The sequence below is a fragment of the Sminthopsis crassicaudata genome, chromosome 1 (genome assembly GCF_048593235.1).
Source record: "Sminthopsis crassicaudata isolate SCR6 chromosome 1, ASM4859323v1, whole genome shotgun sequence".
Taxonomy (NCBI): domain Eukaryota; kingdom Metazoa; phylum Chordata; class Mammalia; order Dasyuromorphia; family Dasyuridae; genus Sminthopsis; species Sminthopsis crassicaudata.
The window spans coordinates 442,650,795-442,665,473 of record NC_133617.1 but is presented as its reverse complement, the minus strand read 5'-3'; positions in this window follow the sequence as shown (position 1 = coordinate 442,665,473).

Below are 14,679 nucleotides of genomic sequence, written 5' to 3'. Positions count from 1 at the left end.
GAAAAAATAACAACAAAATTCATATGGAAGAATAAAAGGTCGAGAATTGCAAGGGAACTAATGAAAAAAAAGTCAGATGAAGATGGTCTAGGTGTACCTGATCTAAAGCTATATTATATAGCAGCAGTCACCAAAACCATTTGGTATTGGCTAAGAAATAGACCAGTCAATCAGTGGAACAGATTAGGTACAAAGGACAAAAAAGGGTACATCTATAGCAATCTAGTCTTTGACAAACCCAAAGATACCAACATTAGGGATAAAAATTCACTATTTGGAAAAAACTGTTGGGAAAACTGGAAATAAGTATGGCAGAAATTAGATATGGATCCACACTTAACACCATATACCAAGATAAGATCAAAATGGGTCCATGATTTAGACATAAGGAATGAGATCATAAATAGATTAGAGGAACTAAAAAGTTTCTGTACAAACAATACTAATGCAAAGATTAGAAGGGAAGTAACAAATTGGGAAAACATTTTTAAAGTTAAAGGTTCTGATAAAGGTCTCATTTTCAAAATATATAGAGAACTGATCCTAATTTATAAGAAATCAAACCATTCTCCAATTGATAAATGGTCAAAGGATATGAAAAGACAATTCTCAGATGATGAAATTGAAATTATATCCACTCATATGAAAGAGTGTTCCAAATCACTACTGATCAGAGAAATGCAAATTAAGACAACTCTGAGATACCACTACACACCTGTCAGATTGGCTAAGATGACAGGAACAAATAATGATGAATATTGGAGGGGATGTGGGAAAACTGGGACACTAATACATTGTTGGTGGAGTTGTGAAAGAATCCAACCATTTTGGAGAGCAATTTGGAACTATGCCCAAAAAGTTATTCAATTGTGCATACCCTTTGATTCAGCATTGCTGTTATTGGGATTATATCCCAAAGAAATACTGAGGAGGGGAAAGGGACCTGTATTTGCCAAAATGTTGGTGGCAGCTCTTTTCATAGTAGCTAGAAACTGGAAGATGAATGGATGTCCATCAATTGGAGAATGGTTGGGTAAATTATGGTATATGAAGGTTATGGAATATTATTGTTCTATAAGAAATGACCAACAGGAGAAATACAGAAAGGTTTGGAGAGACTTACATGAACTGATGCTGAGTGAAATGAATAGAACCAGAAGATCACTATACACTTCAATGTTGTATGAAGATGTATTCTGATGGAAGTGGATATCTTCAACATAAAGAAGATCCAACTCACTTCCAGTTGATCAATGATCGACAGAATCAACTACACCCAGAGAAGGAACACTGGGAAGTGAATGTAAATTGTTAGCACTACTGTCTATGTACCCAGGTTACTTATATATTCAGAATCTAATACTTAATGTGCAACAAGAAAATGGTATTTACACACATATATTGTATCTAAGTTATACTATAACATATGTAAAATGTATGGGATTGCCTGTCATCAAGGGGAGGGAGTAGAGGGAGGGAGGAGATAATTTGGAAAAATGATTACAAGGGATAATGTTATTAAAAAAAATTACTCATGCATATATACTGTGGAAAAAAATTTATAAATAAAATTTTAAAAAATAATAAGTTTACAACTTCCAGGTAGATGTTTCATAAGTGAACATTACACATACAAATCAGTTTGCTTTTAAAGTACCCAATACATAGAAAAATATCCCAAATTGCATATTTTCCATGACAGAAACATTTCAAAAGGACAAAGAAAAAAACTATTATTTTTAGAGGCTCTTTAAATAACCTCAGGATGACTGAATACAATCAATTTAAAACTTATACAGAATGTCCAAATACATATAAGAGAATCTGAAAGATTCTTAAAAATAGCAATTAAACTTTTATAAATAATCCTATCAAATATGGATCACAATTATGATCATATTCCTTAAACAAGAAAACCATTATGTATCAAGAAACAAATATTCAGTCAATTAACCTAAAAGTAAGTCTGTCCCTTTAAATCACAGTTTGCTGTACTGGCAGTAACTTGATTAAAAAAAAAAAAAACTGGAACACACTTAGGGGGGTAAGGGGAAGAAGGATTTCATGTGGTCACTCTTCCCCAACTCCTGCACTCCTGAACAAAAATTTCTTCAGGTTTCCCACTCAATTTCTTACACAGGAATCCTTCTGAAGATGTAGCCCATCAGTTTCTCTACTTTCTTCCAATATCAAGTTTCCTCTCAAGTAATTCCCCAACTTTCTCCGTCTCTCATGCTACATACTTAATAATCTCGAACAACTTTCTAAAGTACCAGGAAGCAGTGGGGGGTTTGTGAGTTGCTCTCTCCCTCACTTCTTCTTTCTGCTGCCAAAAACCTTTCTCTTACTTCCTAAAATCATGCAAACCTTTAATTGTTCCTACAAATCAATCCTTCATAATCACCTGCATTCTTTCCAGTTCTCTTCAAAACTTTTAAGATTCACAATATAATGAATAGCTAGATAACTCCATAAAACATAACTTACAATGTTAACAAATAAACTGAATCAAACCAAACTTCCTCTTTTTTTTTTTTTTTTTTTTTCTCTTCTGCCTGAGTGTTTGACCACAATTACCATCTCTCTTATCTGTCCAGGCAGAGCTCAAATTGTATTGCTCTTTCCCTTCCTCTTTAGTAATAGAGGTATCAATATTCAAACAAATTCCAAAATCTTATACTCAGAATAAACAAGTCTAGCATGCAAAGGCAGTAGCAAAATTATATTTCCCATAAATTCAGAATCATCCCCAATATTCCTAATCAAATATTTGTTTGTTTGTTTTTTCTTCCAGAGTTTCAATCAGATAAGGTTTTATTGCCCTCTACTCTAGCAGACTCTGAAAACTGCTTTAAGGGAATAACTTTCCTGTCAGTTTAAAATGGCCAAGTTCCATTTACTGACAAATTAGCACAACAGGTTAAAAAGTTTAAAATCACAAGCAAATTTTCAAATAACCAATTCCCAAATTTCTTAATCATTTTTCTTAAAACTTAACAAAGCTTTTAAATCAGCAAAACAGGCTAGGGGCTTTTTCCAGGACCCCCACCCTCGGAGAGAAGTTTGTTTCACCTTGAACATTTTTCCCTCCCAGAATCCAAGGGGAGCTTCTCTAAACTTCCAAGCCCACTTAGTTTCTCTGCCTTCACAGAGAATGCCTAGGTATTCCATTCAAACTTCTTTTCTTTAAATGTTAGCACACTGCTCTTATATATATATATATATATATATATATATATATATATATATATATATATTTTTTTTTTTTTTTTAATTTTCCAAACTTTCAAATCCCTTTCAATCTATGTTTTTATTTCTTCCTTTCTCTCCCTTTTCTCCCTTTTCCCCACAAGACTGCTGCAGCTAGCCAGAGACAGAGAGACAAAGTTTTTTTTTTTTTTCAAACTTCTTTCTTTTCCTGAGCCACTCTTGAAAGAATTACTTCTCTGAATGAATTCCACTTCAAGCAATTCATCCTGATATTTTTCTAAGCCTGCAACACAGAGGCTGAATTCTTATCTCTTACAAGGTTGCTAATTTTTAATACAAAACAAAATGCAAAGCAAACAAACATATATACACAAATACATGCAGAGCTCTATTTTCACCTTTTACATTTTTTTTTTAATCTTTTTTTTTTTTTTTTTTTTTTTTTGAGGCTAGGGTTAAGTGACTTGCCTAAGGTCACACAGCTAGGAAGTGTTAAGTGTCTGAGACCAGATTTGAACTCAGGTCCTCCTGAATTCAAGGCTGGTGCTCTATCCACTGCGCCACCTAGCTGCCCCCTTTTTTTTTAATCTTTAACAGGGCTCTTCAACCAACAGACAATCAATCATACAGGATACACAGGGCAAGAACCGCAACCAACAGAACCAACAGACAAATCACACAGAACACCCAGGACATAGACTGCAACTGACAGAATAGACAGAATAATCACACACAGACAGAACACGGAACACATATTACCAGGGAACCAGATTAGACCTGACCATCACACAGCATCCTGTGGAGGTCAACAAGGGCTTTGATGTTGTGTCCAACTTAGCCACTTGTTTCAGGAGTACTCACCAGACCAGATGGCTGCAGGTTAGTCAGGCAGCTGCAGGGGCCCCTCAAAATCTTATTAACCATTACTGGATTTCAGGATGCTCAAAAATTTGGGTCTCACTCGCCTGGTCCACAGAAAGAGATTTCTGGAAACTGGGGCCGAGGAACATTTCTCGGGGTGGCCACCCCCTAGGATCCATAACCTCTTTCGCCCTCCAGGGAGAGGGACTGGCTGTCAGACTGAGCCAAAGGCTTATCTCAGTAGGAACCTCCAAATGAAATGGACAGACATCAAACAGACAGTTCTGACCAGATTATTCAATTTAAAGCATCATTTATTAGCCGGCCGGTGACTGACCCCAATAGTAGAGATCAGCCCTGAACCTTTAGTGAGGTACACTTTTAAGCCCATTTGTCACATCCTGGTACAGCCTTGTGGTTACAAATTTTGGGAATCACTGACACAGTTTCTCATTCACAATGGGGAAGTGTCTGGATGAGAGTGAGCACACAACAGAACCTTTTTGCAATGTAGACACCTACTTCTTGGAAAGTCTAGGGTCTCATGAACCGGGGGATGGGGCCCAATCTGAACATAACACTTCCCTTAATTTAGTTTAAGCAACATTTTCCTATAAGCCTGAAGCCCCTTGACCTAGGGCTGAGAGGGCCAGTTTTTTGTCCATTTCAAGAATTTTAAATTAGAAATGTCTGCAGGGCAAGAACAAATTTGTATGGTATAGACACAGTTCCGGACTTGTAAAGCATAAATTAATCTACTCCATATACTTTAAGGGGAAAAAAAATCCATCTTGTTCTCTTCCAATAAATGTTGCCTTCTAAGATTCAAATTAAGCCCAAACTGTGGCTTGCAAAAACAAAAACAGCCCAAGGTTTTTTGGGGGGAAAAAAAAATCAAATTTCCTTAAATTATTCTTAGTATTTTCATAAACAACACAAACTTCAAATGGCTATTTTTTTTCTTTCCTGAGGCTGGGGTTAAGTGACTTGCCCAGGGTCACACAGCTAGGAAGTGTTAAGTGTCTGAGACCAGATTTGAACTCAGGTCCTCCTGAATTCAGGGCTGGTGCTCTATCCACTAAGCGGCCCTCTCAAATGGCTATTTAAATAAACGACATTTTAAATAGTAATGTTTGAATAAGTGAATTGTCTGGAATCTTTAAACTATTTGTTAGAGTGAATAAATATTTTAAGTTCTCTTTTTATTGCTTTTTTAAAATCTGAAGTAGAATTCTTAAAGGAAAAAACAGAATTTTTATTATAAGGCAAGAAGCAATGAAACAGAAAAGAATAGAGGATAACATTTTATTAAATAATTATCTCAGTGTGTATATATAATGTCGAAAACACTTTAACACTTTCACAAAAAATAAATATTCAGAAATTCAAAGTTTCTAATTATATTATAGGTGGATTGTCTGGAAGAAACAGAGGGACAAAATACTATACACTTTGAAAAAAAAAAAAACAAAGAGGGCTTGGAAGAAGAAATTCTTGTACCTGTGTGGGGAATAGAGTGAGATAAGGTGAAGAACTCACAAGAATATGTGAATTTTCTGTATTTTATTTTCATTATTTCTGTGTTTCCCCTATGATGGGTATAATATGTGCAGGTCCATATTTACCTGAGCCTTGGCCAGCTATAAACATATTTACTTAACCTGAGCTGATGACATTTATCGGTATTTGACATTTATCGATATTTAGTCTATTAGCTGGACCACTTGATTAAGCCTGAAGGCCTGATTTTCTGTTTCCTAGAAATCAGGAGATTTTGGGGAAACAGAAACCTTCCATTCCAATCTCTCCAAATAGCAACAACCAATTAGATGCCTCCCCCTCTCGTTCTCAATTCTCTCTTACTTGATGTAATTTCTTGTATAAAAGCTATGTATCTTTACTACTTTTTTAGTCCTCCTACCATGAGCTTTCTCTTTCTTATCTCGCAATGGGACGGCTCATCCTCCAGAGGTTTTCAATAAACAACTTTTCTGTTTTCTACTGAGTGACCTCTGAGTAGTCATTTTGGGTAGGGGACTTCTACATCCCTCACACCCGGAAGTTAGGATTTTTGAAGTTTTTTGTTTTTGTTTTTTTCTTTCTTTCAATTACCGGAGGTTGGGGGGGGGTGTCTTTAAGCATATAAAAAAATGCATAATACATAGCCCACATTTGATCACTTGGGACAAACCCAAGAAGGAAACCAACCAAGTCAAATTATATTCCGTGCAATTAGTTGTTTACTCTCAGATTGCCCTGGAAAAGCAACATCAGGTCGTTTCGTTTGTAAACATTTTGCGGAGTAAAATACATAAATTATATCGGTCTATAAATAAAACAGCGCTTTGCTGCAAGGGTTAAAAGCTCAACAAGAAAACTAGATGAGCAGAGAAAAAATCCTTAATAGGCAAGTAGTAATCTTGAAGCTGGCAGGGACGCAGATCTCAGTTTACGAATACATAAAACAGGGGAGACCGAACTCGATGAATCTAAGAGGGTTATTCCAGATTTCCTTCCAAGCAAAGCTTGGAACAAGAGGAGGAGGTTAAAGGAAGAAAGACTTCAAAGCGGTCGCTGAAGCTCTCACAATCAAGGGTCTGAGGGCACTGCCGGCAGGTGACTCAGAAAACCGAGAGGGCCCGCCTCCCGGCCGGTGGAAAACAGCCTGATGCCTGTCGCGGATGGGCATCCTAATGGTGCAGTGGCCGAGGAACAGCCGAGAAGCGAGATCTTGCTGGGAAGCGGCGGATCGCAGTATCCTGATTATGCGGTAATAGCACCTGGGAGGTAGCGGACACGGTGAGGGGGCCAGAGCCTGGGCGTGCCACAAGTGGCAGTGACCCTAGGGGGCCGTCAGGGGCCCCACCGCGCTTCCTTCTAGGACTCCCTGTAAGATGCTGTTGATGCTGAACGAGGCGCCCTTGGCCCCACGACTGAGTTCCCGGACTGGAACACCGGGCTGGGAGTGCGCCGTGCCCCCTTTCCTCAGCAGAGGCGCGGGGCAGGTCAGAGCCGGCAATATGATGTAGCGCAGCGGGTGCGGCTGCAGCAGGAGGTCCGGGCTGAGCCCGGCAAGGACCGGCGCGGTCGCGGCGGGGCAGAGCAGGGGTCCCGGGGGCCCCATGGGTTGCAAGACCCAGCACAGCGGAATGCCTAAGGCCAGGCGTTTGAAGCGTTTTCATCGGGAAGGAAGCTTCAGTTGTCAAACATGTCCTGGGAGACCCGATCAAGGCTCCAATAGTTGCGCTTGCCCAGGTGGCCCGGCTCCCGGGGGATTTTGACGAAGCAGTCATTGAGCTACAGGTTGTAGCGAATGCTGTTCTGCCAGGCCGGAAACTTGCCGGGATAGTAGGAGAAGCGGCCGTTGATGAAGGCGCAAATGCCACTCAGTGTGAGCCGCTTGTGCGGGCTTTCCAAGATGGCCATGGTGATGAGCGCAAAGTACGAATAGGGCGGCTTCGCCGGGTAAGCACTAGTAACTCACCCTCTTCCTCAAGCTCCGCCAGCAAGGCCCGGGCTGGGAGATGCGCCCATGGAACTGAACTGATCATCCCTAAGTCCCGACGGTGCTCGCTGCTACTCTCCGGCGCCCTCTGCGGGCCTGGCTGGGACCGCCGCTGACTACGTTTGCTTTTCTTCCATTTCCTTCTCCTCAGGCAGGATATCCAGCTGCTCTTTTTCACGGTCGAAGTTCGGGGGCAGCATGGCAACTGCTGGGAAAGGGGACGCTTGGGCCTTTCCAAGTTCATGGAGGACTTGGCTCTGGGGATTCCGCAGAAGCAGGAACTGTCTGCCTGACCTAGGACTGTGCAGGACCAAGACTTTGTTGAGTAGAGGTTTCCTCCCTACTTGTCTACCACTCCCGTTCTATCTTTTCTCCCTTTCCAAGACTGTCTGGGAAAGATGGGGGTTTGTCTTTATTATAGCTGCCGGGGTTTGGACTGAGTCCCTTTGGTTCCATTCCCTTCTCTTTTACCCTTCCTCCCTTCCTTTCCTTCTCTTCAATCTAGTCCCATTCTCTTCTGGGCTATTGCATGTCAGCCAAAGGTGCAGAAAACAAAATCTTTCCATTTCCAATAAATGCTGGGGGAAATGGGGGGGAAGGGAGGCGGGAAGAGGGGGAAGACACACGGGCTTTGAGTTGAACTATCTTCTTCTAAAAGAACAGCCCAGGGTGGGAACTGAGTGTGAACCACAACATCTCACTCTGCTTGCATTTTGTTTTCTTTTCTTTTTCTCTTATCAGATTTTTCATATGCAGCAAGATATATACATATATTGGATTTAACATATCTATTTTTATTATAACTTTTTATTGAGAGAACATATGCCTGGGTAATATTTTACATTATCCCTTGCACTCACTTCTGTTCCAACTTTTCCCTTTCCTCCCCTCACCCACTCCCCAGATGACAATCTTATACATGTTAAATATGTTATAGTATATCCTAGATAAAGCATGTGTGTGCAGAACCAAACAGTTTTCTTGTTGCACAGAGAGAGTTGGATTTAGAAGATAAAAATAACCTGGGAAGAAAAACAAAAATGCAAACAGCTTACACTCATTTCCCAGTGTTCCTTCTCTGGGTGTAGCTGATTCGGCACATCATTGATAAATTGGAACTGACTTAGATCTTCTCTTTATTGAAGACATCCACTTCCATCAGAATACATCCTCTTATAGGATCGTTGTTGAAGTGTATAATCTCCTGGTTCTGCTCATTTCACTCAGCATCAGTTGATGTAAGTCTCTCCACGCCTCTCTATTCCTCCTGCTGGTCATTTCTTACAGAGCAATAATATTCCATAACTTTCATATACCACAATTTACCCAACCATTCTCCAAGTGATGGACATCCATTCAACTTCCAGTTTCTAGCTACTATGAAAAGGGCTGCCACAAACATTTTGGCACACACAGATCCCTTTCCCCTCTTTAGTATTTCTTTGGTATATAAGCCCAGTAGTAGCACTGCTGGATCAAAGGGTATGCACTGTTTGATAACTTTTTGGGCATAATTCCAGATTGCTCTCCAGAATGGCTGGATTCTTTCACAACTCCACCAACAATGTATTAGTGTCCCAGTTTTCTCACATCCCCTCCAACATTCATCATTATTTGTTCCTGTCATCTTAGCCAATCTGACAGATGTGTAGTGGTATCTCAGAGTTGTCTTAATTTGCATTTCTCTGATCAGTAGTGATTTGGAACACTCTTTCATATGAGTGGAAAGTTTCAATTTCATCATCTGAAAAGTGTCTGTTCATATCTTTTGACAATTTATCAACTGGGGAATAGCTTGATTTCTTATAAAGTCAATTCTTAGAGTCAATTCTCTATATATTTTGGAAATGAGGCCTTTATCAGTAAAAATGTTTTTCCAGTTTGTTGCTTCCCTTCTAATTTGGTTTGCGTTAGTTTTGTTTGTACAAAGGCTTTTTAATTTGATTTAATCAAAATTTTCTATTTTATGATTAATAATGATCTGTAGTTCTCCTTTGGTCACAAATTCCTTCCTCCTCCACAAGTCTGAGAGGTAAACTATCCTATGTTCCTCTAATTTGTTTATGATCTCATTCTTTATGCCTAACTCATGGACCCATTTTGATCTTATCTTAGTATAGGGTGTGGATCCATATCTAATTTCTGCCATACTAATTTCCAGTTTTCCCAGCAGTTTTCGTCAAATAGTGAATTCTTATCCCAAAAGTTAGGATCTCTGGGTTTGTCAAACACTAGATTATTATAGTTATTTTGTCTTGTGAATCTAAGCTATTCCATTGATCAACTAATCTATTTCTTAGACAATACCAAATGGTTTTGGTAACTGCTGCTTTATAATATAGTTTTAGATCAGGTACAGCTGGGCCACCTTCATTTGATTTTTTTTTTTCATTAATTCCCTTGAAATTCTCGACCTTTTGTTCTTCCATATGAATTTTGTTATTTTTTCTAGGTCAGTAAAATAGTTTCTTGGGAGTCTGATTGATATGGCACTAAATAAATAGATTAGATTAGGGAATATTGTCATTTTTATTTTATTCGCTCAGCCTATCTAAGAGCACTTAGTATTTTTCCAATTATTTAAATCTGACTTTATTTTTGTGGCAAGTGTTTTGTAGTTTTGCTCATATAATTCCTGACTTTCCTTGGGTAGATAGATTCTCAAATATTTTATGCTATCGACAGTTATTTTGAATGGAATTTCTCTTTGTATCTCTTGCTGTTGGATTTTGTTGGTGATGTACAAAAATGCTGAGGATTTATGTGCATTTATTTTGTATTCTGCAACTTTGCTAAAGTTATGAATTATTTCTAATAGCTTTTTAGTAGAATCTCTAGGGTTCTCTAAGTATACCATCATATCATCTGCAAAGAGTGATAGTTTGGTTTTCTCATTACCTACTCTAATTCCTTTAATCTCTTTCTCAATTTATTGCTGAGGCTAGGGTTTCTAATATTGAATAATAATGGTGATAGTGGGCAACCTTGTTTTACTCCTGATCCTACTGGGAAAGAGTTTTTCCCCATTACATATGATTCTTACTGATGGTTTTAAATAGATGCTCCTGACTATTTTAAGGAAAAGTCTATTTATTCCTATCCTCTCTAGTGTTTTTATTAGGAATGGACTTGGATTTTATCAAATGCTTTTTTTCTGCATCTATTGAGATGATCATATGGTTTTTGTTAATTGGGTTATTGATATAGTCAATTATGCTAATAGTTTTCCTATAGTGTACTATCCTTGGGATGATTTTCTGTAACCTTTTTGCTAATATTTTATTTAAGATTTTAGCATCAATATTCATTAGGAAGATTGGTCTATAATTTTCTTTCTCTGTTTTCAACCTCCCTGGTTTAGGTATCAGTACCATGTCTGTGTCATAAAAGGAATTTGGTAGGACTCCTTCAATCCCACTTTTTTCAAATAGTTTATATAGGGGTTAATTGTTCATTAAATGTTTGGTAGAATTCACTTGTAAATCTATCTGGTCCTGGGGATTTTTTCTTAGGGAGTTGGTTAATAGCTTGTTCTATTTTTTTTTTTTTTTTCTAAAATGGGATTGTTTAGACTATTTACTTCTTCCTCTGTTAATCTGGGCAAGCTATATTTTTGAAGGTATTCTTCCATTTCATTTACCAAATTTATGCCAAATAAAGTTGGGCAAAGTAACTAATTATTGTTCTAATTTCCTCTTTATTTGTGGCTAGTTTTCCCTTTTCATTTTTAAGTCTAACAATTTGATTTTCCTCTTTCCTTTTTTAAATCATATTTATTAAAGGTTTGTCTACTTTGTTGGTTTTTTTAATAGAACCAACTCTTAGTTTTATTAATTCAATAATTTTTTACTTTCAATTTTATTGATCTCTCCTTTTATTTTTAGAATTTCAAGTTTATAAAAAGTTTCTGTACAAACAATACTAATGCAAACAAGATTAGAAGGGAAGTAACAAATTGGGAAAATATTTTTAAACTTAAAGGTTCTGACAAAGGTCTCATTCCCAAAATATATAGAGAACTGACCCTAATTTATAAGAAATCAAATCATTCTCCAATTGATAAATGGTCAAAAGACATGAACAGACAATTCTCAGATGATGAAATTGAAATTATATCCACTCATATGAAAGAGTGTTCCAAATCACTACTGATCAGAGAAATGCAAATTAAGACAACTCTGAGATACCACTATACACCTGTCAGGTTGGCTAAGATGACAGGAACAAATAATGATGAATGTTGGAGGGGATGTGGGAAAACTGGGACACTGATGCATTGTTGGTGGAGGTGTGAAAGAAACCAGCCATTCTGGAGAGCAATTTGGAACTATGCCCCAAAAGTTATCAAACTGTGCATACCCTTTGACCCAGCATTGCTGCTATTGGGCTTATATCCCAAAGAAATACTAAAGAGTGGAAAGGGACCTGTATGTGCCAAAATGTTTGTGGCAGCTCTTTTTGTAGTAGCTAGAAACTGGAAGATGAATGGATGTCCATCAATTGGAGAATGGTTGGGTAAATTATGGTATATGAAGGTTATGGAATATTATTGCTCTCTAAGAAATGACCAGCAGGAGGAATACAGAGAGGCTTGGAGAGACTTACATCAACTGATGCTGAGTGAAATGAATAGAACCAGAAGATCTCTGTACACTTCAATGTTGTATGAAGATGTATTCTGATGGAAGTGGATATCTTCAACATAAAGAAGATCCAACTCACTTCCAGTTGATCAATGATGGACAGAAATAACTACACCCAGAGAAGGAACACTGGGAAGTGAATGTAAATTGTTAGCACTACTGTCTATTTACCCAGGTTACTTATACCTTCGGAATCTAATACTTAATGTGCAACAAGAAAATGGTATTTACACACATATATTGTATCTGGGTTATATTGTAACATATGTAAAATGTATGGGATTGCCTGTCATCGGGGGGAGGGTGTGGAGGGAGGGGGGGATAATTTGGAAAAATTAATACAAGGGATAATATTATTTTAAAAATTACTCATGCATATATAGAAAAAATTCTAAATAGAATTTCAAGTTTAGTGTTTCACTGGGGGATTTTAAATTTGTTCTTTTTCTAGCATTTTTAGTTGCAAGCCCAATTCATTAATCTTCTCTTTCTCTATTTTATGCAAGTAGGCCTCTGGAGATATGAAATTTCCCCTTATTACCGCTTTGGCTGTATCCCACACATTTTGGTATGATGCCTCATTATTGTCATTTTCTTGGGTGAAGTTATTAATTATGTCTATGATTTGCTGTTTCACCCAATCGTTCTTTAGTATGAGATTACTTAGTTTGCAATTTTTTTTTTGGTCTATTTTCCCCTGGCTTTTTATTGAATGTAATTTTCATTGCATTGTGGTCTGAAGAAGATGCTTTTACTATTTCTGCCATATTGCATTTGAGTTTGAGGTTTATATGTCCTAATATATGGTCAATTTTTCTATGAACTGCTAAGAAGTGTACTCCTTTCTGTCATTTAGTTTTGTCCAAAGATCTATCATATCTAATTTTTCTAATATTCCATTTACCTCTTTGACTTCTTTATTTTGTGGTTTGATTTATCTAATTCTGAGAGTGCAAGGTTGAGATCTCCCACAATTATAGTTTTCCTGTCTATTTCTTCTTGCAGCTCTCTTAATTTCTCTTTTAAGAATTTAAATGCTAGGGCAGCTAAGTGGCGCAGTGGATAGAGCACCAGCCTTGAATTCAGGAGGACGCGAGTTCAAATCTGATCTCAGACACTTAACACTTCCTTGCTGTGTGACCTTGGGCAAGTCACTTAACCCCAGCCGGGGGGGGGGGGGGAGGAATTTAAATGCTACACCACTTGGTGCATATGTGTTTAATATAGTTATTGCTTCATTATCTATGCTACCCTTTACCAATATATAGTGCTCTTCCTTATCTCTTTTAATTAGATCAATTTTTGCTTTTGCTTGATCTGAGATCAGCATGGTGATCACCCTGCTTCTTTTACTTCACCTGAAGCATAGTAGATTCTACTCCAACCTTTTACTTTTACTCTGTAAGTATCACCCTGCTTTAGGTGTGTTTCCTGCAAACAACATATTGTAGGATTCGGCTTTTAATCCAGTCTGCTAACCACTTCCTCTTTATGGGGGAGTTTACCCCATTCACATTTATAGTTTAAATTACCTATTCTGTATTACTTGCCACCTTGTTAACCTCTGCTTATACTTTTCTCCTTTCCTTTCCCCCTTATCTCCCTCCCCAGGATTAAAATTATGAGCACCACTTGCTTCTCACAGCCCTCCCTTTTTAGTATACCTCCTCCCACTTTAGAGTTCCTCCCCATCTTATCCTTTTTCCTCACAATTTCTGTATTCCCTTCCACTTAGCTTACTCCTTCCCTTTTCACTTTTTCCCTCCCACTTTTCAATGAGGTGGAAGAAGTTTCACCATAAATCAAATATTTATTTTTCTCTTGAAGGCAATTCTGATGGCAGTATGATACACATTCCCCCTCCATTCTTTCTCTCATATAATAGGTTTCCTTTGCCTCTTCGTGAGATGTAGTACCCCCACTTTAACCTTTTCTGAGTACAATTTCCTTTCCATCTCTAGTTTCTAGAACAATGTATACATCTGTTCTTTATATATCTTTATTACAAAAATATAGTTCCCAAGATTTCTTTTTACCCTTTTGGGTTTCTACATTTGCAGATTAAACTTTTTCTTTAGATCCAGTTTTTTCACCAAGAATAGATGAAATTCACTTATTTCGTTGAATGCCCATCTTCTTCCCTGGAAAAAGATGCTCATTTTTGCTGGTAAGTTATTTTTGGCTGCATACCAAGTTCCTTAACCTTTCGGAATATCATATTCCAGGCCCTTCGATCCTTTAATGTGGACATTGCTACATCCTGGGTAATCCTTATTGTGGTTCCTCCATATTTGAATTGATTTTTTCTAACAGCTTGCAGTGTTTTTTCCTTCTTCTGATGGTTCTGGAATTTGGTCACTATATTTCTTGGTATTTTGATTTTAGGGTCCCTTTCAGTAGGTGATTGATGAATTCTTTCAATTTCTATTTTACCCTCTATTTCTAAAACATCTGGGGAGT